Source organism: Sapajus apella, unplaced genomic scaffold (assembly GCF_009761245.1).
Source record: "Sapajus apella isolate SASKATOON/1434 unplaced genomic scaffold, GSC_monkey_1.0 scaffold129, whole genome shotgun sequence".
Lineage (NCBI taxonomy): Eukaryota > Metazoa > Chordata > Mammalia > Primates > Cebidae > Sapajus > Sapajus apella.
In genome coordinates, this window is record NW_022437069.1 from 3,797,325 (window position 1) to 3,810,768 (window position 13,444).

At 50.4% G+C, this 13,444-nt stretch overlaps 1 long non-coding RNA gene across 1 annotated transcript; it reads right to left on the reverse strand.

Annotated features, from left to right (window-relative positions):
- Positions 1–2,170: 2,170 nt before the first annotated feature.
- Positions 2,171–7,534, reverse strand: LOC116539506. The gene is made up of 3 exons (XR_004264091.1): positions 7,375–7,534; positions 3,612–3,694; positions 2,171–2,326 (listed from the first exon to the last, which is right to left on the reverse strand). It is a non-coding gene; the product is annotated as an uncharacterized LOC116539506 (long non-coding RNA).
- Between the last annotated feature and the right edge of the window lie 5,910 nt (positions 7,535–13,444).

Consider the following 13,444-nt stretch of genomic DNA (forward strand, 5'->3'; position numbering starts at 1 on the left):
GGCGATGGCTGCCCGCCCTGCGCAGGGCGAGGGCCCGGCGTTCCCGAGGGAAGGGTCTGCGCGGGCCTGGCCCCGGAGCCCCGGGCCGTTCACGTTCGACCTGCCGGGGTCCCTCGTTTCGGGTTGCAGCACTGTCCAGCGGCAGAGAAAGGCCGCGCTCCCGGAGGCACACCCACCTGTCCACCTGGGTGGAGGCCAACCTGGCAGGTCCAGAGCAAGCCCTCCATCCTGACTCTGCTGCCCACACTCGCCCTGGCTCCGAGACACCACCGCGCAGTGTTACGCCCCCACACCCCCACCCCACCCCGACTCCTTCATAGTTGGTTTAGAAGCTTTTCTTTTGCGGATGGTGCCCTGGAGACACCAGATACTTTTTTTGTGTTCCTGCTCTAAAGCCCCCAAAGTCCATTCCCATTGTCTTTGAACAAAGAAAAATCTCTCCAGAGGCCTGACCCAACGGACTGTGGGTGAGGGGGCGGACCCAGGCCCTTGCAGGTTTAATCTGGACGCTCTTGGTTCCTGGTGGTTTTGACCTTGGGGAAGGCAGGCTGGGCTTTGACTCCCCGGTAATCAGGGCAGAGAATGCCAGGTGTCTGGACCTTTGGGTTTCACTCTGTCGGTGCAATAGAGGGAGGGAGGGAAGGAAGTTAGTAGTGGCACAAGAAGAGGAGGCAGGATCCCACGGTCTGTATTCTGGAGCAGATTCCAGTGACTGTGATGGGGCCAAGCCCTTTGGACCCTGGGCCCCAGTCTCCCCATTCATAGGGAGAACGGATGCTCAGTGTGCCTATCTGAGCTGTGAGCTTTCCTGGGGTGTCGGTGAAGGCTTGCATTGATGTCTGGGGAAGAGTAGGGCACAAAGTGACCCCACCTCGGGGTCCACTTGGTGTCCTAAGACCGGGGGCCCTTGGGTCCACAAGCTGTGCCTGTGAAGGTTGATGGAGTCAGTCTTTTTCCGGCCCGGCAGCTGTTTCAGTTTTGAGTCGTTTGTCAGGCTCCAGGGAGGTTGATAAAAGCGAGGTGGAAATGGAAGACACCTTCGTCCTGGGTCTCGGGCTGCAGTTGGATTTATGTGTGTCATATGGAAAGAAGAGCTGTGGGCAAGTTGTACGCTCCACATCGAAGGCAGGTTCTGCAGCCGGATGCCCCTTGATAGCGTTTTAAATCTGTGGGTAGCCGGTGTGGGAAGAGAGCAGGAAGAACAGAACAATTACCCAGTGAAAGCAAGCTTGGTTCTTCCCATCTATCACTTGGGCAGCGGCAGGTGGGAAGGGTAGGAAGAGTTACTGATTCATTTATTCCTTAATTGTTTGAACAGACTTGACTGGGCACCTGCTGTGTGCCAGGCCCTAGGTTAGGTGCTGGAGACTCTACCTTTAGTGAGCACCTAGATGAGGGGGTGCTGGCACATCATAGTGACAGAGAAAGCAAGAGGAGAGAGGATACTCTTCCTGGAGAGAGGATGCTTTGATTAAGAAGCGAAAGGCGTGCCACAGCCCAGATTCCAGGCACAGGGCGGCTAGCTTTCTCCTGTCGCTCACCCATATTTCTCCCAGAGGCATTGACGACCTCAATTGGCAACCTCAAGATAGGCACAGGTTGAAGTCTTGAAAATGCAAGTGGAAGGTGGTGGAAGGTTCGCTCTGTCTGTAGTCCTGGCCACACCGTCAGCAGTCCAGGGCGTTTGCAGGAAACTTGATGGCTTGTAGATGCATTGTGTTTTCTCGCGGGGGGGGGGGGGGGGGGGGGGGGGGGGGGGCTCCTCGGAGAACCTACCCTCCTGATCCCAAAGACCAGCGCATTGTCTGAGCCCATAGTCACTCTGTACCAGCAAGCAGTGTAGACATAGCCTGGCCATTGTGGGCAGAGCTGGCACAAGAAAACAGAGTGGCCAGACACAAATGAATCGCCTGATTGAGATGCTGGTTTTCATCTAATGTGGTAAATTTTATAATTTAATTGTCTCAGCCAGCCAAGGCTGTTGAAAGGCATTTTTCCCACCAGGAAACACTTAGTTGGAACAAGCTAGGGGTTGAGGAGGGAGGTATGGGGGAGGAGGGAGGAGGGAGAACTTAAGCATCCACAGTTTCAGTAACAGCATCCCAGCAGGAGTTTTCAATCAGTATCAATCAGGAACTATCAATCAGTTATTAATCAGTATCTTCCAGGTGATGGAAGTCAGCCCAGCCCCTACAGCAGGTTCCAACCCCTTTCCTGGATCGCCTCATTGCCATACCAACCTAAACGTGTCAAAAGCTGAGTATCTGTCATCCTCAAGGTGTCATCTTGTGAGACTGCCTCCAGGTCCTTCTGGGGCTGTTAGGAGCTGGGGAGGGGGTACAGTGGGATTAGGTGGGGAAGAGAAGGGGTTCAGGGATAGGAAGGGCTCCCTATCAAGCCCTTTTAACCCAAGGGCAGTGGAAAGAGCATGGGCTCTGGCACCAGACTGGGTTTCAAATGCTGTGGGTCCGTGATCAAGTTCCTTCACCTCATTGAGCCGTGTTAGCTTTTTTCAGAGTTATGGTAAAGATTTAACCACCATACTATGCAGAATCCCCTAGAATGGGGCCTAGCACCAGGTGGGTGTCAGTCATGTCATGCTCCCTTTTCCCCTTTTTTTGGTCCTCTGGGTGCAGAATTGAGGTTGGGTGCTTGTTGCTCTGCAGCTGACTTGCGTCCCCAGTCACCTCCCCCTACCCCTGCACCCTCCCTCTCTTGCCAAACTTTTTTTACTGCTAAGCCTTTCCTTCCAAGCTATGTCCTAGAACGCTGTTGGATGATAAACAGTAGCTGTGTGGCACTTATTGACCTGTTTTTTGGTTTTTGGTTTTTTTCTTTGGAGACGGAGCCTTGCTCTGTTGCCGAGGCTGCAATGCAGTGTCACGATCTCGGCTCACTGCAACCTCCACCTCCCAGGTTCAAGTGATTCTCCTGCCTCAGCCTCCCGAGCAGCTGGGATTACAGTGGCACGATCTCAGCTCACTGCAACCTCCACCTCCTGGGTTCAAGTGATTCTCCCGCCTCAGCCTCCTGAGTAGGTGGGATTACAGGCATACACCACCATGCCTGGCTAATTTTTGTATTTTTGTACAGACAGGGTTTTGGCATGTTGGCCAGGCTGGTCTGGAACTCCTGACCTCAAGTGATCTGCCTGTCTCGGCCTCCCAAAGTGCTTGGATTACAGGCGTGAACCACTGCATCAGGCCTGTTTTTTTTTTTTTTTTTTTTGAGACAGAGTTTTGCTCTGTCACCAGGCTGGAGTGCAGTGGCATGAGTCTGCTCACCACAGCCTCTACCTTCCAGGTTCAAGTGATTCTCCTGCCTCAGCCTCTTAAGTAGCTGGGATTATAGGCTCGTGCCACCACACCTGGCTAATTTTTGTTATTTTTAGTAGAGACGTGGTTTCACGATGTTGGCCAGCTTGGTCTCGATCTCTTGACCTCGTGATCTACCCGCCTCGGCCTCCCAAAATGCCAATAGCAGCTCTGTGGGCTCAGAAATCCAAATGCACCATATTTTCTGCAAATGCATAAAAACCTTCCCAGCCATACTTTACTCCCACAGTGGTCTCCTGCGCCCTGAGTTGGATACAGAGTCTGTATGAGGCTCACCTGAGCCACTTCTTGTTTCAGTGTGACCAAGGCCCGAGGCCAACTCCATCTGTTCACCATCCCATAGCTAGAACCCTCAGAACCTGTTGGCAGAAAGAGCACTTGAGTGGGAGCAGGAAAGTCCTCCTTGGCCCTGCTTGACTGTGTGACTCCATGCAGGTTCCCTCACCTCTGTGAGCCTCACTTTGCTCTCCGGTGTAATACTTCTATTAAATGTTTTGCTGTAACATTTCAAAAGTTCTTGCAGGTGCTGGCATTCAGCAGTTTGATAAGGCTTGAGTAACTTGCCTAGTGGTTCTGGGCAGAAGCGCTTGAGCAGCCAGTAGCGTGCAGAGAGGCCGACTTAGAAGTCAGCCAGGAATGGGGTTCTGGTTGCAGATCTGCCTCGGATGTGCTGTGGGAATTGGTTACTTGCTCTGGGGTCTAGTTTTTCCACCTGTACAATGAGAGGGGTGACGTAGGCAAACTGCTGGGTTCCTTTTCTTTCTCAGTGAATGGAGACTGAGTCAGCTTTTCCCAGTAACTCCAGAGGGATGGGGCTGTTCTCCTTGAGCCTCCTGCAGTTCCTCCCCCTGCCCACTGCCTTAGAGTTTGAGGCCTCCTGGAAGGAGCTGGTGGAGATAGAAGACCGAATCAGGAAAGCACCAGGTCGGGCTTAGGGGAGCAGGGGTGGGCTCAAATGAAGGTGGTGTGTGGATTACTCATTTCCCAAGGCCACCGCTGTGGCTGGTCCTGGGCAGGGAGCTGGGCAGTAGCCATGGGAGCATCTGGAATGGCTAGGACGAGACCTCACTGGTGGGATGTCCCCTGGGCACAGAGCCAAGGCCACCTCCTGGCAGAGTTGGACAAGGAGCTCTGAGGAACAAGGGAGATCTTGAGCAAATTAGCCAGGCGTGGTGACGGGCACCTGTAATCCCAGCTACTTGGGAGGCTGAGGCAGGAGAATCACTTGAATCTTGGAGGCAGAGGTTGCAGTAAGCTGAGGTCACGCCACAGCACTGCAGCCTGGGCAACAGAGTGTAAGACTCTGTCTCAAAATAAAAAAAGAAAGAAGGATCTTGACGGTGCCCAGGGGGCAGGAGGAGGTGGCTGAGCACCAGCCTGCAAGACCAGTTGGATGGCTCCTTCCACAGGGAAGCAGGGCTGAGCAGGCCATGGGAGCGGAGTGCTGTGCCTGCTTCCACCAGCCCGAGAGCCACATTCACCTTAGGTGTCACTCCCCACCCACCTCTGCTAGGGGGAGCCTTCCACCATCAGCTGTGTGGTCAGGGGTAGGTTGCAGGGGTAGGATGGAGACAGAAAAGCCTCTTATATTTTTTGCCTGCTCCCCTTGGCATCCTAAGGAGAGGCTGCCCACAGATCCATCTAGGCTGAGCAGAATTAATTTCCTATTAAGGAGAAGCTTTGCTCATTCAAACCCCAGGACAAGCTGCCAGCCAGGTTAGCTGCTGCCGGGGCCAGTTGGCCTGAGAGAATTTGAGAGCCAAGAAATGGGGGAGCTCCTTTTCTAGAAAGCCATGGCGATTTCATCCATTGTGCAGAGCTCCTGTCCTGCCCCCTAGCTGGGCTTGTGAGACCTTGGCAGCAAGTCCCTTAACTTATGAATGCCTCCGTTGTTCACTGGCTTGGAAATCTGAGGGAGAAAGGTATCCATCTTTATTCACGCAACAAACATTTATTTAGTTTTCTGAATGGCTCGGCCTGGACTAGAAGCTGAGGAAGGAAAGTCAGGTTCAGAGAGTTCCTACTTGGGAACTGAGTGTCTGGTGTGGGAAGCAGACAGGCGGGTATGGCACAGCACTGGAGTCTGAACAGTGGGCATGTTGAAAGTCTGCCTCAGTTTCCTCATTGATGAGGTAAGGAGGAAGACTGTTGGTTTCCTCATTTCAAATGTGTCCAGGGAATTGTTTTTCCCTGTCTGTTCTCTGCCAGGCTCTGGGATTCAGTGGAGAACAAGGCACGGTCCCCCCCACCCTTCCTGATCCCACATTCAGCTGGGAGAGGCAGACGACAGACTGACAAAATATGTAGCTGCAGAGGAAGTGGACAGGGAGATGTAGGAAGGTGGCCACGGGAGGATGCACTCAGAAGAGGTGTCAAGGAAGCCCTTGCTGGGGTGGTAGCATTGGAGCCAGCCATGGGAGGATCTGAGAAAGGCATGCCAGGTGGGGAGCACAGCTCATGCAGAGGCTGGGCCAGCGCGGGCTGCAGAGGGAGAGGCGAGGAGCACAGAGAGGAGCTGCGGCCTCTGGTGCAGGGGGAGACTAAGGATAACATTGTCCTCTTTTGTTTCATTGTTTTTCTCTGATTTAAATAATATATCAATAGATCTCGGTTCGTTTTTTTTTTTTTTTTTTTTTTTGAGATGGAGTTTTGTTCTTGTTGCCCAGGTTGTGGTGCCGTGGCACGATCTCAGCTCACTGCAACCTCCACCTCCTGAGTTCAAGCATTTCTCCTGCCTCAGCCTCCCAAGTAGCTGGGATTGCAGGTGCACGCCACCACGCCCAGCTAGGATTTCTTTTATACATGAAAAATGGAGGAAAAGATGGAGCACAGTGTGAGGGTGTATCTCCCCCTTTATATCTGTCCACAGATGGGTGCTTACCCTTCTAGTCCTCCACTGTACATGCAGATTTTGCATTTACATAATTTGAATCATACTCAGTACTCTACAACTTCTGCTTAGTGTGTGGTGGAGCTCTTTCATTTTTCACATTGCCATCATACTCCAGACTGCAGCCAAACCGTCATTTCCTCTCATTGTGTCCAGAGGAGAGACTTTGGATCATGCCTCATTTTCCCTGTCTGATCAATGAAATCTTGCATCTTTGATCATGCATCTTTATGAGCAAGAGTGATTATTTTAAATTTTCATTGTCCAAGCCAAATGCCTTCTGCAAAGACTTACCCAGTTTACTCCCACTAATAATAGTGTCTGAGTGCCCATTTTTCTCTACAGACTCACTAGCAATTTTTTTTTTTTTTGAGACAGAGTTTTGCTCTTGTTGTCAGGCTGGAGTGCAATGGCATGATCTTGGCTCACTGCAGTCTCCACCTCCCAAGTTCAAATGATTCTCCTGCCTCAGCCTCCCTCCCGAGTAGCTGCGATTACAGGCATGCACCACAACACCCAGCTAATTTTGTATTTTTAGTAGAGACAGGGTTTCTCTATGTTGGTCAGGCTGGTCCTAAACTCCCGACCTTTGCTGATCCACCCACCTTGGCCTTCCAAAGTGCTGAGATTACAGGCGTTAGCCACCACGCCCGGCCCCAGAATTTTTGATATTTGTATTTTTAGTTTTAGCTAATGTGATGGAGAGTGGAATCTCATTGTTCCATTTAAAAAAAAAAGTTTATTCAGGCTTTATCCTTTGATTCTAGTCCACTTTTGTTTTTCCAAAAGCTCAAAGTGTAGTGAGTACTGCTTCTGCTGCTTATTGGTCTCCTGACCTCAGCTGGGGACTCATCTGTGAAATGAGGCCCTTTAATCCCTGCCCAACCCTGCCCCCTACTAGGCTGCTGTACATTGTGCATGGGGAAACATTCCTGAAAGTTCATTTTATGCTGAAAAGCTCTGCAAACATGAAGACGCATGGTTTTTACTAGGGAAATGGAAATATCTGGAACATTGGAGTGAATTCAGGTGTTTCTAAACAGCCATTGTATCCAGGGGAGGAACTAGGGTGACTTTGCCCATGTGCAGCAGAGCTGGCTTTAGGTGAGCAGTGTCTGCCTAGTGTCCCAGAGATGCACGGGAGCTTACCTGGCTGAGAGAATCATCTGGCTGGGCTCGAGAGCTCTTCACAGAGGGCTGGCCCAGTTGGTGATCTGTCACCTGTCTGCAGGAATAAAGAAATGAGCCAGAGAGAGTTCCCTAGTTGGTCCAGAAAAAGGTCTAGAAGGGGGCAGTGGCCACCACAGACCAAACCCTGGCTACTTGTTGGGAGAGCCCAAGGGCTGGGGCAACAAGAACTTTGTGAATGTCCGTGGGTGTCCTTATTTGTTTACCTGGAACAAGAGGCTTGAAAACAAGCAAAAGATTTACCTGAAGGCCCTTGTATTTGATTTGGAGACGAAAGGAGGGGAAAGCTGTGGAGATGGAGGGAGAAGGAAAGGCAAACTCTGGGGCCGGGGAAAACCAGGCCTGTGTGGTCCCAGGAGGCATCAGGCCTTATGATAGAGGAGCCAGGGCCTGCTACCATGGCCTGGGTCCCAGAGGAATTCAGTACTCCTAGGGTTAGGTACCTGGGGACGTTTTGGCCAGGCTCTGCTCACCCTTCAGGAAGCAATATCCAGGTTGGGCCATGATTCCCCTGCTGCCCTGGAGATGACTCAGAATCAGGCCCCAGAGTAGGCTCCTGTGATCCCAGCCAGCCTGACCTACTTGGAACAGCCTCAGGGACAGATGTAGGTAGGGGAAGGTAACCAAGGGGACAATGGGTCCCTCAAAGGGCTTCGGTAGGGAGGCCACCTGCCTTTATACCTCTGCAGCTAGTGAGCAGTAGGAGGGAAAGCGGGGGGGGGGGGGGGGGGGTCCTCACTGAAAGCAGTTTTTGCATTTATTAGACATCTCCTGATTCTGAGAGTTGAGTGTTAAGAGAGTAAGGGAAGCATGTCACTCCAGAGCTGTTTTTGCCTGGGTCCTCTTGGGACAGGGTGGTGGGTGGGCTGTCCTTGCTGGGCTCCTGCCCCACTGCCATTCTGAGCACAGCTTGAAGGCATTTATTTCGCTGAGTTGCTGTGAGGTCGAATCACCAGGTTTCCTTTCAGGCATCAACTGGTATATCTGTATTGCAGGAAGTTGCAGTTGCTATTTTTACCACTCCAACGAGGACTTTTTACTGTGAGGTACAATTACAAGCAGAATGTCAGGGTTTGACTGGTTAGCTGAGCCCTGGGAGGCCGCTGCGGGCTGAGGCAGTGGCCACCGCACATGGTCCCATGTTGTACAAAGCAAGACGCGTTTGCATGTGGACACAAACCTACCCTGGTTGCTGGGTGGCTTTCTGTAATCACTTCCAGTACCCGGAGTTTGGGTGGAAAAAAAAAAGGACTTTGCTGGGTTTTGCCCAGATAATTGTACCTGGCTGCTGGGACAGCTCTGAAGCTGTAAGCCATGTAGTTCTGACTACCCACAAAGCTGAAACTTTGTTAAATGAAATTGAGAACCTACGCTATGCTTTTAAACTCTGCTTTTAAAGGGCTTATTTGGTGTCTCACGCGTGTAATCCCAGCACTTTGGGAGGCCAGGGTGGGCGAATCACAAGGCTAGGAGTTCGAGACCAGCCTGGCCAATATGGGGAAACCCTGTCTCTACTAAAAATACAAAAATTAGCCGGGTGTGGTGGCGCACACCTGTAGTTCCAGCTACTTGGGGGACTGAGGCAGGAGAATCACTTGAACACGGGAGGCAGAGGTTGCAGTGAGCTGACATCATGCCACTGCATTCCAGCCTGGGTGACAGAGCAAGACTGTCTCAAAAATAATAACATAAAGGGCCTATTGACTAGATCAGACCCACCCAGATAATCTCCCTTTTTTAAGGTCAACTGATTGATTAGTAACACCGTTAATTACATATGTAGCAAACATTAGTTGGATCTGAAAGTCTCTGTCACGTAGGGTAACATGATCACAGGAATCAAGTCCACATCCATGGACATCAACAACAGTAACATTAATAACAGCAGCTGTCATGAATTGAGCAAAATTTGTGTGTCCCACGGAAGAGTGCTACACTCTTTACACGTATTCTCTCTTAATTCTGAGAATGGTACCTTGCAGTAGGAACAGTTATTTTCACCCCCATTTTTCAGATGAGAAAACTGAGGCTTAGAGAATTTAAGTATCTTGGACCAGTTTTCTTTTTTTCTTTTTATTTCTTATTTTTTTTTGAGACGGAGTTTCGCTCTTGTTACCCAGGCTGGAGTGCAATGGCGCGATCTCGGCTCACCGCAACCTCCGCCTCCCGGGTTCAGGCAATTCTCCTGCCTCAGCCTCCTGAGTCGCTGGGATTACAGGCACACGCCACCATGCCCAGCTAATTTTTTGTAGTTTTAGTAGAGACGGGGTTTCACCATGTTGACCAGGATGGTCTCGATCTCTTGACCTCGTGATCCACCCTCCTCGGCCTCCCACAGTGCTGGGATTACAGGCTTGAGCCACCGCGCCCGGCCTTTCTTTTTATTTTTTTTGAGACAAAGTTTCACTCTGTTGCCAGGCTAGAGTTCAGTGGTGCAATATTGGCTCACTGCAGCCTCCAACAACTCCCTGGTTCAAGTGATTCTCCTGCCTCAGCCTCCCAAGTTGCTGGGATTATAGGCACACACCATCACGCCTAGCTAAGTTTTGTATTTTTAGTAGAGATGGGGTTTTCACCATGTTGGCCAGGATGGTCTCGATCTCCTGACCTCGTGATCTGCCTCCCTCGGCCCCCCTGAGTGCTGGGATTACAAGTGTGAGCCACGGCACCTAGCCCCTTGGACCAGGTTGACAGGTAACAACGGCAGTGCTGGGATTTGAAACCAGGGACCTTTAGCATCTAATGGCCTTGTTAGGCTGCAGAAGGTTGGTATCTCCGCTTTGCTGTGTCTGGTTTGTGGAATACCATCCAGAAACGAGTTAAGGTTTGCTCTTTCCCATCTGGCATTAAAAAAAAAATTTTTTTTTTTTTTTTTTTTTTTGAGATGAAATCTCCTTCTGTCCCTCAGGGTGGAGTGCAGTGGTGCAATCTCGGCTCACTGCAACCTGCGCCTCCCAGGTTCAAGCGATTCTCCTGTCTCAGTCCCCTGAATAGCTGGGATTACAGGCGCAGGCCACTATGCCCAGCTAATTTTTCTATTTTTAGTAGAGAGGGGGTTTCACCATGTTGGCCAAGCTGGTCTCAAACTCCTGACCTCGGGTGATCCGCCCAGCTCAGCCTCCCAAAGTGCTGGGATTACAGGTGTGAACCATTGCACCTGGCTGGGCACCGTGGCTCACACCTGGAATCCTAGCACTTTGGGAGGACGAGGCAGGTAGATCACCTGAGGTTAGGAGTTGGAGACCAGGCTGACCAACATGGCAAAACCTCATCTGTACTTTAAAAAAAAAAAAAAAAAAAATACAAATACAAATAACTGGCCATAGTGGCAGATGCCTGTAATCCCAGCCACTTGGGAGGCTGAGGCAGGAGAATCTCTTGAACCCAGGAGGCGGAGGTTGCAGTGAGCCAAGGTCACACCGTTGCACTCCAGCCTGGGTGACAGAGCGAGACTATGTCTCAAAATAAATAAATAATAAAATGTTTAAACAGGATACACATTGATTATATTGCACATAATATGGCGGCCCCAGGCAGGCACCAGGGAACTCTCACATATGTCCAACAGATCTCTGGATCATCTTGATTCTTTCTCCCTTGGGTATTGTGGCTAATCCCTGTTTCATTGAGCAGTATTTATTAAGCATCTAATCAATTCTAGGCAGCAAAGATGACACAGAACACTGTCCTTGAGCTGCCACTAGAGAGAAGGGCACAGTACGCGTGACCTGAGGAGTGAACAGTGCTGGTCAGCAGAAGAAAGGCTACAGTGCTGCAGCACAGACAGAGGGCAGAAAAACATTCATTCTAGGAGACAGGACACAGTTCTGTTAGTTACCGCATGCCCTGTGCCCTGTGCATAGCATGGGCCACCACCCTGTAGGTGTTCGGATTTCATTATATTTACTGCATTCCTTTTCTGAGCTTGTACCATGTACAAGGCTGACAAATGTAAAATCCAGACGTGGGGTGCAGCTGTGAAAGGAGAGACTACGGAGGGGAAGGTGTGGGGCTGAGCAGGGAGAATGAGGGAAAGGGAGGGGAAGAGCTAAAGTTGAGTGGGGGAGCGGGGACAAAGCTGGAAAAGGAAATGGTTGAACAAGGCTTGGGTGTGAAAGCCTTGAAGGCTTGTGAGCAGCAGAACTCGGGATTTGGCACTGGGTTGGTAGGTGTGGGAAGAGATGGTTCAGGAGCCCGGTCATAACCTGGCCTGCAGTGGTGAGAGCAGGACTGGGAAGGAAAACCCCAATTCTAGGTTCCAGGAAGGAGGATGCAGTGGAGCTTGGTGGCTAAATAACATGTTAAAAATGTGTACATGAAGGACTGGCTATTTATGCGCACCCATGTTTTTGCTGTAAATATACATACACATGTAATTTCAGGAGACCAAGAATTATCAACTGCAAAGCCCAAGTGTAGCAGTCCACTCAAGGCCCCGGTACTTTGCTGCTGGAGGGCCTGCCCTCTGCAGACCCCAGAGGTCTGTTATTTTGGAGAAGGATGAGGAGGTCCTGTGGGTGAGGAAGGCTTCTGATGGTAAAGGGAAGAGCCGGCAGGGCCAGGTCGTTAGAGGGAGGCAGCCAGCAGTGGGCGAGAGGGTATACGGAGTCCAGCTGCCTACGGTGGCAGCAGGCTCCAGAGCCTGCATCATAGTACAGACGGGATGGAGACCCCCCGCATAGGCCACCACGCTTCCTACAGAAGCTTCTTTTTCTGAGTTCTTAAAAACAAAAATGGTTAGTGTGGAGGATAAGAAAAACCTGCCGGCGAAAGTGGGTGGATTACTGGAGGTCAGGAGTTCAAAACCAGCTTGGCCAACATGGCAAAACCCCATCTGTACTAATAATGCAAAAGTTAGCCAGGCGTGGTGGCGTGCGCCTGTTATCCCAGCTACTTGGGAGGCCGAGGCAGGAGAATTGCTTGAACCTGGGAGGGACAGGGTACAGTGAGCGCAGACTGGGCCATCGCACTCCAGCCTGGGCAAAAAGAGCGAAACTCCGTCTCAAAAAGAAAAATCTGCTACCCCAGCGTTCTCAAGGTGTGGTCTGGGCATCCGTGAGATTCCCTTGGTAGGGGATCCACAAGGTCAAAACTATTTTCATGGTAATACTAACACATTATTTCCCTTTTTCACTCATTCTCTCCAGAGTGCATAACTCAGTGAACTGTTGCTTTCCAAATGGCCAATGCCTGATGTTACAAAATCACGCATGGGTAAACAATCCTTTCAAAGTGCAGGACAGGCTGTCAGATGGGAATGCCACTGAGTACAAAAGTTCATTGATACGGACTCAGATTTCACATTGCAGCTAACCTTTAAGGCACTATACTCATCAAGTCTTAGTGTAGCTTTGAAGAAGAGTATCCACAATTATCTGAAAATAAAATCTCCCTTTTCCAACTATCTGTGTAAGGTTGGATTTTCTTTTATACTGTATAGTCAAAACAGTGCAGTTCAACAGATTTAGTGCAAAAGTGGATATGAGAATCCAGCCACTATCCTCAAACATTTTTAAAATTGATTTTTGGGTAAAAAAAATTTTTTAAAAATTGACATAAAGCGGCCGGGCGCGGTGGCTCAAGCCTGTAATCCCAGCACTTTGGGAGGCAGAGGCGGGTGGATCACGAGGTCAAGAGGTCGAGACCATCCTGGTCAACATGGTGAAACCCTGTCTCTACTAAAAATACAAAAAATTAGCTGGGCATGGTGGCGTGTGCCTGTAATCCCAGCTACTCAGGAGGCTGAGGCAGGAGAATTGCCTGAACCCAGGAGGCGGAGGTTGCGGTGAGCCGAGATCGCGCCGTTGCACTCCAGCCTGGGTAACAAGAGCGAAACTCCGTCTCAAAAAAAAAAAAAAAAAATTGACATAAAGCAATTGCACATATTTTGGCATCTGTGATGTTTTAATACCTATATACAGTGTGTAATGATCGAATCAGGTAACTGGGCTACCTATCACCTGAAATATTTATCTTTTCTTGGGACATTCATTTCTGAAAAACATCTGTTACTCCTGAGTGCAGTGGCTTG